At 37.7% G+C, this 12,407-nt stretch overlaps 1 long non-coding RNA gene and 1 pseudogene across 1 annotated transcript in view; one reads left to right on the forward strand and one right to left on the reverse strand.

Moving 5' to 3' along the window:
• LOC140623638 (uncharacterized) overlaps positions 1 to 12,407 on the reverse strand; it is a 105,809-nt gene that overhangs the window by 84,958 nt on the left and 8,444 nt on the right. The gene's annotated exons all lie outside the window — the stretch shown is intronic.
• On the forward strand, positions 7,693 to 9,472 carry LOC140623557 (elongation factor 1-alpha 1 pseudogene; annotated as a pseudogene).

The following is a 12,407-nucleotide window of genomic DNA, read 5'->3' on the forward strand; positions in this document are numbered from 1 at the left end:
AAGACAAAAACAAAAAAAGGCATGTATAGTAAGCAGCCCTTCAGATGGCCACCAGTGATCTGCACTTCCTGGTGTTCATGCTCTGAGTCACCTTTACGTGGGCTGGCCAAGTGCCTTACTTTTAATCAATAGATTATGGGATATATAATCTATATGGAATATAATCTATAATATAGATGGGATATAATCTCCTTGATCAAGCTATAAAATGTTGTGATTTCCATCTTGTTAAGGACTCTCTCCTCTCTGATTAAATGAGTCATCATAGTGGAAAGACTCATGAGGCAGAGGACTAAGGCAGGCCTCCAGCCAACAGTCAGCAAGGAATTGAGGCCCTCAGTTGAATAGTTCACAGAAGCTAGATCCTGCTGGTCTTTCTGCAAGCAGACTTCAGAAAAGACCCAAGCTCCAGCTAACACCTGATTGCAGCCATGTGAGAGACCCTGAAGCAAAGGACCTGTCCAAGCCATGCCCATATTCTGGTCCCATGGTAACTGTGAGCAAATAAATGCATGTTGAAAGATGCTAAGTTTGGGGATCACTTGATGTGCAGCAAAAGATAACTAACATAATATGCAGGTCATATATTGGGAAAGGAAGCAGAAGAAAGCAAGCAGGGCCTTGTAACCATGATGCAGAACTGACACCTAATAAAGAATAGAGAGAAGAAAGAAGTAATAGGCTGGAAGAGTCCTGGACTACAGTATAGTACTAGGCAAGTTGCCCATTGGAAGAGTTCCACATCTTGCCAGAATGATCCTTCCTTAGTACCCTAACCACGTTCAGTCATTGGCTGGGAACAAGCTGAAAGTATCAGAATCCTGTTGCCAATGTTGTATTGAATCCAGAAGGGCAGCAGCTGGAGCCCCACAGTGGAAGATATGAGTGGTGCATCTCAATGCTACAGAAGAAGCATCATTGAGACACTCAAGGAGGTTGTTTTCTGTGGGCCAAGAGTGATAGTAAAATGTGCTTGCATGGAATCATGGGACTTCCATGGGACTCTGTAATGTCAATATGAATGATATAATCTCAGAATAGCAAAGACAATGTTTCAGCACTCAATAATTAGAAGCAACATAGATGTAATTCTGTTAATACACAGCAAGATCAGAGTAACCATCAGGGATCCTTGACTGTGGGGAATCTATGGCAGTAAACCATCCTGTTCCTGAAGGTAAGATAGAGGGCAGCCAATGATAGTAGTAATCCTCAATCTATATAAACATAAGAGATCAAGAGCTGGTGAGCAAAGACCAATGACAACTTATCTTCTTGGAAAATCATGATCCTTACACAGGATCTGAACCAATTCTCAGAAACAGAGCCAGTGAACTAAAAGGCCAGATCCCCTTGAGAAATGGCCCCACAGTGCCAAAACAAGAATATACTGGTATTAACATTATACTCTAAAGGAATAAACAGCCATTTTTCAGAGTAACTGCATTGGAGAAAATGAGATACCAGATCTTTTGAAAACTATTGGATACAGAATTAGAGCTGACACTGACTGTAGAGGACACAAAATACCATAACGACCCTTCTACTATCCTGAGAATAATTGGTTCAAAGAATATATGGATCCACTTCTGGTATTTTCCCAGTTTCTGAGGTCATACTCAGAATGGATATAGTTTGCAACTGTCAGAACCCTCATGTTATTTCTCTGACTTTTGGAGTAACCACCATCAGAGTGGAAAGAGTCGAGTAAAGTCCCTGATACTATCCCCAGTAGCCAATATAGGAAATCAAAAGCTATACCACATCCTGTTTGAAATTTCAGATATTACTGCAAGTCTCAGAGTCAAGATGCAGAGATTTTGCTCCCACAACTGTTCCCATTCAGATAACCAGTATAACCCTTACAAGAAAGAGAGGAAAAAATAGATCTTTGCAGACATGTAGAGGATTAAAGACAAGGATGTCTAGGAAGAGACAATACACAGACCTATGGAAGTGGGGGAAAACTGTGCAGATCTTTGCCTCATCTTCATGCTCAACAGAAAGCATCTACAGCAGAGGAGACACTGAAGACATTGGGGAACAAGCTAACTTATCCAGTGGAGGTAAGCCAGCTTTTATCCTTACCCACCCTAGTGCTAGCACAATGGGTCCAAAAACAGAGTGGCAATGGTGCCAGGGGTAGAGGCAACACATGAGGCCATAACCTTGGGACCAGCTTCAGCCATAGGGCAGTGAATTCCACCAACACTTCCATTAAAAGTGTTTTGGTGGGATCTTTTTTTAAGTTTTTATTTTAATTCCACTTAGTGAACATACCGTGTTATATTAGTTTCAGGTGTACAATATAGTAATTTAACACTTCCATACATTACCCTGTGCTCATCCCCATTACCTATTTAAACCCATTCCCCTACCCACCTCTCCTCCAGTATTTTTGGTGGGGACTTTTTTATCTTCATTACCTTTATTTTGCTTTTATGGAATTGTGGCCACTCGCCACAACTGAAACATTAATAACAGAATGGAAAATAGCATGGGGCATGAATGCATCTAAGTAACATGATGGATGCTCTGTAGGAGACACTAGTGATTCTCCACTCTATTTTCCCAGCAGCAGCAATGGAAAAGAGTTTTCAGCATGATGATAGATTCCCTTCTCAACTGCATATTTCTCCTTCCTTCTTAGCCTAAGGGTTTTCTCTACCAACTTGGAAGCTCACTTAGCTATAAGCAGTTACAACCTGGAAGTATGGGAAAGTCAGCACCTTAGGGGCAACTCTCAGTCAGTAAAGGATGACTACTGGTGGCTAAATGGCCCAGGACCTTCATCACTCCTGTAATGATTATCAGATGTGTTCCACATGGTTTCTTTGTAGAACAGTGTTGAGGCATGTTTGCCTACCATACTAATGCACTCATTGATGCATCCTTCATTAACATTTCTCCTTTGTTTTCTTATTTCCTACCATCGTTTCTGGGATCACCTCCCATATAGACAATCGGCCACCATATTCTTGTCTTAGATCTACTTTTGAAAGAATACAAGCTAAGGCAATAATGATGGTTTAAAACAATAATGCCTTGTGTAGGTTAAAATACAGAGAGAGAAATAAAATACATAGTAGCAATAGCATAAACTTCAGCGGACTGACAAAGGAATGTTTTATGATTTTTATTTTGTCTAAGACAAGGGTAAAATTACTAACTAGCATTAGACTTTGATAAGTTAAGGATACATATTGTGATTTCTAAAATGACCACTCAAATTTTGATAAAAGAATGTATATCTTCCAAACTAAAATATTATAAAATACAATCCAATAAGGGCAATAAGAAAACTAAACATAAAACAGGCAACAAAAAAAAGAGAAAAGAATGTGCTAATTGTTAGATTTAAATCTAAATTTATCAGTAGTAAAAGCGTAAAGACCTAAAGCATCAATTAAAAGACAGAGACAATCAGACTAGAAAGAAAAATATATCTGTATCCTCAGATACAGGTACATTGTGTTTGCCTGATTTCCCCAGAAGACAAAGCAGAGTCAAAAACATCTGTGCAGTTCCAGTGTGCAGGAGTGAAAGATATAGGGAGTGATTCAGAGAAGGAGGGAAAGTAATAAAGCATTTCAAATATAGGAATATAACTTCATGATCTCAAGGAAGGAAAATCTTGGTAATGAAAAAGACCTTTAACAAATTCTGTGCATGTAATGTACAGCATGGTGATTATAGTTAATAATGCTGCATTATTATATAGTTAAATGTTACTAAAAGAGTAGATCTAAGAAGTTCTCACCACAAAAAAGAAATGGTGATTATGTGAGATGAGATGAAGGTATTAGCTAATGTTATTGTGGTAATCATTTTGCAATATAAAATGTATCAAATCAACACATTGAGGACCTTACCTTACACAATGTAATATGTCAACTATATGTCAATAATGCTGGAAAAATTTAAAAGATGAATAAAAAAATTTTTAATTAAAAAGTACTAATTATAAAGGTAAAAATTGACAAATGAGTCCATACTAACATTAAAGTTAAGAATATTTGTTTATTAAAATACAAACCTAAGGAGCTAAAGGGCAAACCACAAGATGAGAAAAAATATTTTTAATATATAGTGAAAGGGCTTTTAAGATAATATATAAGGAACTTTTTGAAATCAACCAGAAGAAAGACAAAGACAGACAACCCAATAGAAAAATAGGCAAGAGAGTTGAACAGATATTTTTGGAAACAGGATATATGACTAGTCAGTAAAAATGTAAACAGGTGCACATCTTCATTATAATAAGGAAAACAAAAATTAAAATGACATGAACTATCAGTGCACAATGTCCACAGGCTAAAATTTAGATGACTGATTTGGTAAGCATGTGCATCAACAGGAACAATTTTTTTTTTTCTTTAAGTAGGCTCCACAGCTAGGGCAGAGCCCAATGTGGCGCTTGAACTTACAACCCTGAGATTGAGACCTGAGCCCAGAATAAGAGTCAGATATCAACTAACTGAACTACCCCCCAACAGGAACATTTTTATGGTACCTTCAGGAGCATGGTTCAGCCCCCTTAGAAAATTGTATTATCAACTACAAACAAAATTATACATTCTCCATGACCAATGTCACTCCTACTTAACAGATATGCATGCACATGAGATCCAAGCAACATATACAAGAATCACAACAGCACTATGTTCATTAACTATAGAATAAACAAAAATTGTGATATATTCATAAATGGATTACTATAGTAATGAACAGTCTACAACTATACTCAACAATGTGGAGTAATCTTGAAAATATAATGTTTAGTGAAAGAAGCCAGATACAAAATAATATATAATGTATAATCCAATTTACATAAATTTGAAAGAAGTGAAAATTAACTTTTTTGTTTAGAGATGCATTATTAGATGACACTCTATAAAGAAAATCAAAGAGATGATTCCCATAAAAGTTAGGATAGTAGTTCCTTTTGGGGCAGAGACAGGGTAATAACTGGGTTGAGGGAGAACTTCTAAGGTTCTGACAATATTCTATTTCCTCTCCAAAAGATGGTTACACAAGTTTATACTTTGTGATAATGAACAGAGCTATGCATTTATGTTTTCTGTACTTTCCTATACATGTGTTACATTTCATAAAGAAAAGGTTTTTTTTTTTTTTTTTTTTTTTTTAATTTTTTTTTTTTTTTTTATTTATTTATGATAGTCACAGAGAGAGAGAGAGACAGAGACACAGGCAGAGGGAGAAGCAGGCTCCATGCACCGGGAGCCTGACGTGGGATTTGATCCCGGGTCTCCAGGATCGCGCCCTGGGCCAAAGGCAGGCGCCAAACCGCTGCGCCACCCAGGGATCCCCAAGAAAAGGTTTTTATAGAACAATCCAACAAACCACCTTTGAAAGAACTAAGGGACTATTTCTCTTAAACTGATGACCATAGACTTATATTCTTGGGCTCATTCTCTAGTGATAATTCATAAATGCATCTATTATCTGTATAGAGGAAAAATTCACTTCCTTGTTGTGTGATAAAATTTGACAGACAAATTCAAGTTACGTTCCCCTACCTTATAACTGTATATTATCAATGTATCTTTAAACACAATCCTGCTAATAAGCACTTAAATTATCTTTATCACTAAATTTAAATCAACATCTGCCTGGAAGTCACTTCTTTTCTTGAACAGTCTGGCTATTGTTTTTTGCAATGCTATGAGACAAGTTTTGTGAAGCTTCTTTGCAAAATCCCCTACTGACCTAATAGCTGTTTCATTCATTCGCATGCCCATGACACTCTCCTTATACTGTTTTCTTAAATGTCATGATATCCAGGGACTCTAAATCCAATTGTTCTTATTTTGTATTATTCGTATTCAATCTCTCTGCTTGAGGCAATACTTTTTTTCATCTTCAATTTTCAAAGCACAAATCAAATTATGCTTCTATTATACTTCAACTCTAATAGCTTCCCTACAGAACAAAGAAAAAACTCTAAAATGTGTTCATGGGTGTCTGGAATACAAGTTCCAATCTTTCGCTCCAACCTCATTTTCTAAGAAAACTATACTTTCGTTCATAAATCCATTCCTCTAGAAAGACAGATGTACACACACACATTATTCCCCAATACACACTTCACTTATCTTCCATAGACCTGTGTTCAAACTCATTTTGTCCGTAATAAATGCAACAAAACCACACTAAAATGAAAATTAACTCAAATCTCATTTATAAACTTTGATGGAAATAATGTAATACTAACCAATTTAAAAGAATAATACATCCTGAAAAAGTTTTAATCCGAGAAAACTGGGAACATTCACCGAAAAATTTATTCATGTAATTCACAATTACCACAAAAGGAAATGACTTTCAACTTTACAAAGAATATTCATCAACAACCTTTAACAAACACCTCAATAAATACAGAAAAAAAGCAAAGATGTTCATGACAACATTACGCCCATATTAACTATATTACCAATGAATAAAACCAAAAAGAGCAAAGTTTTAAATATTTGAAATGAAAACTACAAATAATTTATAAAAAATAAATTTGCCTATCAAAGATAAGAATCAACTGAAAAATTAGAACTAGTAAATCAGTAAAATGGCTAGTGATATATCAAACATACTCCAGAGACAGTGCAGGAATAAAATAAAATTCAATGTTCAGAATGTAAGCCATAGAAAGAATTCAAGTATATACAATAATTAGGTATATAACAAATCTCACATTTCAAACTCAAAGGCTAAACTTGTTTTAAAAAATGATGCTGGAAGAACTGGATACCTATTTAAAAATATATGTCAAATCATGCATAAAACACATTGTAGATGAAATAAATAACTAAATATGAAGAAAAAACTATAAAATAAGTAGAAGAAAATATAGAAGATTATCTCTTTATACTCATAGAACAAAGAGGGCTTTCTTTAAAAAAAAATAAGTCATAAAGGAAAAGATAGGTTAGACTATCTTTAAGTTTTCTAATGTAAAAGACACCCATAAACATAATTGAATGGGCAGAGCTGACAGAGAAAATAATTACAAGACAGATACAAAGAATTAACTATCCATATTTTTTTTAATTCTTTAAGTCAATAAAAAAGACCAGCAAGGTTAAATTTTTTTTAAAGATTTATTTATTTATTTGAATGAGGAAGGAAGAGGGTCTCAAGCAACCTCCACACTGAGCAGGGAGCCCAACACAGTGCTCAATGTTGGGCTGCATCTCATGACCTCAAGATCACGACCCAAGTAGAAACCAACAGTCACTTAATCAACTGTGCCACAGGTAACTCAAAGACTAGCAAATTTTAAAATGGGCAAATGACCTGAACAGACAATTAAAATTTCTAAAATGAAAGATGTATCATTAAAGGAATTAAAAATTCCACTAATGTAACTTTCAAATTTGTCAGTTATATTATCATCCAGAAAGTTATTTCAAAACTTTGAGTTATTATCAATAAGACCAAAACCTTAAGAAGTCTGTTCTTTGGAAAAATTAAAAGCAATAAAGTTTGATACTTTGTTAGGTATTTAAATTTTAACCATAAAAAATATAAATGTTAAAATGAGAAATAATCAATATCTATATAATCCTGGAGGTATCATTTTTACCTATTGAAAACTAGAATATTTGTCAACTTACACAATCCTTTAAATAAAACCAACAACAGCTTTTTGCAAAGGGTTTGCCGCCAGAACACAGATGTCATGAAAACTACCACTAAACCTAAACCAAAATGGGAAAGGAAAAGACTCATATCAACATCGTCATCATTGGACACATAGATTGGGGCAAGTCTACCACTACTGGCCATCTGATCTACAAATGTGGTGGGATCTACAAAAGAACCATAGAAAAATTTGAGAAGGAGGCTGCTGAGATGGAAAAAGGCTCCTTCAAGTCAGCCTCGGTCTTGGATAAACTGAAAGCTGAATGTGAACATGGTATCACCATTGATATCACCCTGTGGCAATTCAAGACCAGCAAGTATTACGTGACCATCATTGATACCCCAGGACACAGAGACTTTATCAAAAACATGATTACAGACACATCTCAGGCTGACTGTGCTGTCCTGATTGTTGCTGCTGGTGTTGGTGAATTTGAAGCAGGTATCTCCAAGAATGAGCAGACCCACGAGCATGCCCTTCTGGCTTACACACTGAGTGTAAAACAACTAATTGTTGGTGTTAACAAAATGGATTCCACTGAACCACCCTGCAGCCAGAAGAGATATGAGGAAATCGTTAAGGAAGTCAGCACCTACATTAAGAAAATTGGCTACAACCCCAACACAGTAGCATTTGTGCCAATTTCTGGTTAGAATGGTGACAACATGCTGGAGCCAAGTGCTAACATGCCTTGGTTCAAGGGATGGAAAGTCCCCCATAAAGATGTGAAAGCCAGTGGAACCACACTGCTTGGAGCTCTGGATTCCATTCTGCTGCCAACTCGTCCAACTGATAAGCCCTTGCATCTGCCTCTCCAGGGTGTCTACAAAATTGGTGGTATTGGTACTGTCCCAGTGGGGCGAGTGGAGATTGGTGTACTTAAGCCTGGCATGGTGGTCACCCCTTCTCCGGTCAATGTTACAACTGAAGTAAAGTCTGTTGAAATGTACCATGAAGCTTTGAGTGAGGCTCTTCCTGGGGACAATGTGGGTTTCAATGTCAAGAATGTATCTGTCAAAGATGTTCATCGTGGCAACGTGGCTGGTGACAGCAAAAATGACCCACCAATGGAAGCAGCTGGCTTCGTGGCTCAGGTGATTTTCCTGAACCGTCCAGGCCAAATCAGTGCTGGATATACACCTGTGCTGGATTGTCACACAGCTCACATTGCTTGCAAGTTTGCTGAGCTGAAGGAGAAGATAGATCGTCTTTCTGGAAGATGGTTCCAAGTTCTTGAAATCTGGGGATGCTGCCATTGTTGATATGGTTCCTGGCAAACCTATGTGTGTTGAGAGCTTCTCTGACTGACCTCCTCTGGGCCGTTTTGCTGTTCGTGACATGAGACAGACGGTTGCTGTGGGTGTCATCAAAGCAGTGGACAAGAAGGCCGCTGGAGCTGGCCAAGTCACCAAGTCTGCCCAGAAAGCTCAGAAGGCTAAATGAATATTATCCCCAATACCTGCCAGCCCAGTCTTAATCAGTGGTGGAAGAATGGTCTCAGAACTGTTTCTGTCAATTGGCCATTTAAGTTTAATAGTAAAAGGCTGGTTAATGATAACAATGCATCGTAAAACCTTCAGAAGGAAAGGAGAATGTTTTGTGGACCATTTTTTTTTATGTGCGTGTGTGGCAGTTTTAAGTTATTCGTTTTTAAAATCAGTACTTTTTAATGGAAACAACTTGACCAAAAATCTGTCACAGAATTTTGAGACCCATTAAAATAAAAGTTTAATGAGAAAAAAAAAAACAACAAAAACTGCCTGATTTAGTTTTAAATGAAAGTTTTTCTGTGACAAATAAACTAACAAATACAGTAACCAAAGTTTAAGGAAAGATGCTCAAAGATAAGAGATCTTTTGCACATTAATGGATTAACTGGCAGACTCACTAAAATCATCCTCCAGAACTTGGAATCTTTTAGGGTGTCATTGTGATAGTTTAAAATGCACAAAACAGGAGTGATATCACCAAGATGGGAAAAAAATTATTTAAGCACAAGACACTACTGAGATAATCCTACAACATGGAGTGAGGCTGAAGCATCCCCTGTACCAGAGACCAAGACACACTGTTAGAAGGGTAAGAGAAGCAGCTACACATTGACTGCATTGCTTTTTCCTGCAGGAGAGAGCAGTAGCATGTAGAAAGGTCTCCCCTTGAGCCTCCAGTTCCCCCAATGGAAACTCAGGTAAGACTCCAGCATTAGGGTCACCTTATGAGAGCCCCTACTCTGATCTTCCACCATGATGAGATTGCCAGAGAGTCAGCAGGCAGGACTCAACCATTGGGAATCTAGTTGTAGTGGAGAAGGAGAGATGGGTTTGTAATAGTCAGCACATGGATCTTCACAGATCAAGTTGACACCTGCTGTGCCCAAGTGGTAATCCCAACCAAAGGCTTTGCTCATGGGCATAACTAAGTTGGGGGCACAGTCTGACCAGTGAATTCAGTAGGGTGCAGATCTGCCTGATTTGGATCCTCAAACAAAGAGTTTTTCTTGTCCTAGAGGCTGTTTTGTCATGCCCAGGTAAGAAGCAAAGCCACAACCCCACCGCTATGGAGAGTGATGTATGGTCCCATCTAACCAGAAGAGCTAACAAGAACCTCTTGAAGTTGTGTGGTCCAGTGGCACTCCAGCTTAGAGGCAGGCAGGCAGAGGCAATCGCCCCCAGAGAGTCAGTGCCAGTCATTAAGGGTTGCTAGGGGATTAATTCATAGCCAGGGCTGATGGTAGCTCCCTGCTCCTCTCAACTGGAGAACCTGTTTGGGAAATTGAGAGGAGATCAGAGTGGCCTCTCCCCTTCCTGCTCAGGCAAGAGACCTAAGATATGGCCTCCAAGTGCCGTGGAAAGTGTTTTCTGGCCCCATAAGACCAGAAAGGCTGGCAACAAATCCTGGAAGCTGTGCAGCCCAGCAGTGCTAAAGTCTAGAGAAAGGCAGCCAGAGCTAATAGTTTGCAAAGTAAAGCTAGTGGCCCTGTTCAGTCAGGGAACTTGGGGCACAGGTCAAATTAAGAAAACAAAGAGCTTTCCTAGCTTTAGAGGAAAGCTTCCTCTGCTCCATCCAGGCAGGGAATCTAATTCATAGCTCTTCTTATCACTGAATATAGTCCTCAGCCTATATAACCACAGAACCTAATCAGAGCACATGGGAAGTTACCTAGGACATTCAACAGCCCTATGTACAGTGGCACATGAGCAGAGAGAACAGCCCATTTCTTCACCCATCTGTATAACCTCACCTGGTCAGGCAATTCAGTGCACACTGTGGTCTGACTCAGGTTCCCAAGCGGTGAGTTATACAGGCCATGGGTCCATCTTCTTGCCTTACCAGGGCAGGGAAGCTAATTCATTACCCCATCTACTATTGAATATAGTACCCAGTCATGACTATCTAATAAGCCTGAACAAATAATCCAGACAACTGTGGAGACCATATAACAACTTCACAAGTAGGGAACCAAGCCACCAGTGCTATCCAACTGTTCCCAACCAGTGGCAAACTCCTCCATCCCCATTCTCAGAGCTCAAACAGTGACAGTGGCCTCACCCAAGAAATGACCATAATAGCAGAAGGACATTACCAATGGACACATCTAGGAACCCAAACTGAACTGACTGCTGAGGAATGCTTTCTGCCAAAACAAAACTGTAAAGTCTTGACAGAAACCAAATTAATCAAATGCATGGATACCAAAGCATCAAGGATTACGAAAAATCAGGTAGTATGTCACTACCAAAAAAAAAAAAAAAAAAAAAACCTAATAAAGTTACAATAACTGATCCTAAAGGAATAGAGATCCACAAACTAAAGAATTCAGAATAATCCTCTTAAGGAAGTTTAGTAAACTAAAAGAAAAAACAAACAGACAACTAAACAAAATCATGAAAATAATCCATAGACAAAATGAGAAGCTTGACAAGGACATAGAAACCATCAAAAAACAACAACAACAACAACAACAACAACAACAGAAACAGTTGAAAAATACAATAACTGAAGAATTGGATAGAGTTGAGTTTCAAAAATAGACTCAGTCATGCAAATGAGACTGGAAGAAAAATGATTGAAAACAAGTGAAGAAAGCCCACATGGATTTTCCAACAAGGTTTTAAGGCCAGAGAGCATGAGATAACATATTCAAAATAATGAAAGAAAATTACCATTAACCAGGAATTCTATACCCAGTAAAGCTTTCCTTCAGAAATGAAGGAGGAATTAAAATCTTTCAAAACAAAGAAAAGCTGAAGGAATTCATTACCATCAAACCTACTTTACAAGAAATTTTAAAGGACATTCTTTAAGTGGAAATGAAAGAACGCTAATTAATATCATAAAAACATTAAAAGGTAGCATAAATCTCACTGGTAATTGTAATTATATAGTCATAGTTAGATTCTGCAATATAACGGCCATGCATAATTCACCTACAATTCTAGTTTAAAGGTTAAAAAAAGACAAATGCAGTAAAAATAACCATAACTACAATAAACTGTTATTACTTACAAAATATTTTATTTTTTTTAATTTAATTTTATTTATTTATTTTTTTTTATGATAGTCACACAGAGAGAGAGAGGCAGAGACACAGGCAGAGGGAGAAGCAGGCTCCATGCACCGGGAGCCCGACGTGGGATTCGATCCTGGGTCTCCAGGATCGCACCCTGGGCCAAAGGCAGGCGCTAAACCGCTGCGCCACCCAGGGATCCCACAAAATATTTTAAATGTAAATTATAACAGTAATAAC

This window comes from Canis lupus, chromosome 33 (genome assembly GCF_048164855.1).
Source record: "Canis lupus baileyi chromosome 33, mCanLup2.hap1, whole genome shotgun sequence".
NCBI classification, from domain to species: domain Eukaryota; kingdom Metazoa; phylum Chordata; class Mammalia; order Carnivora; family Canidae; genus Canis; species Canis lupus.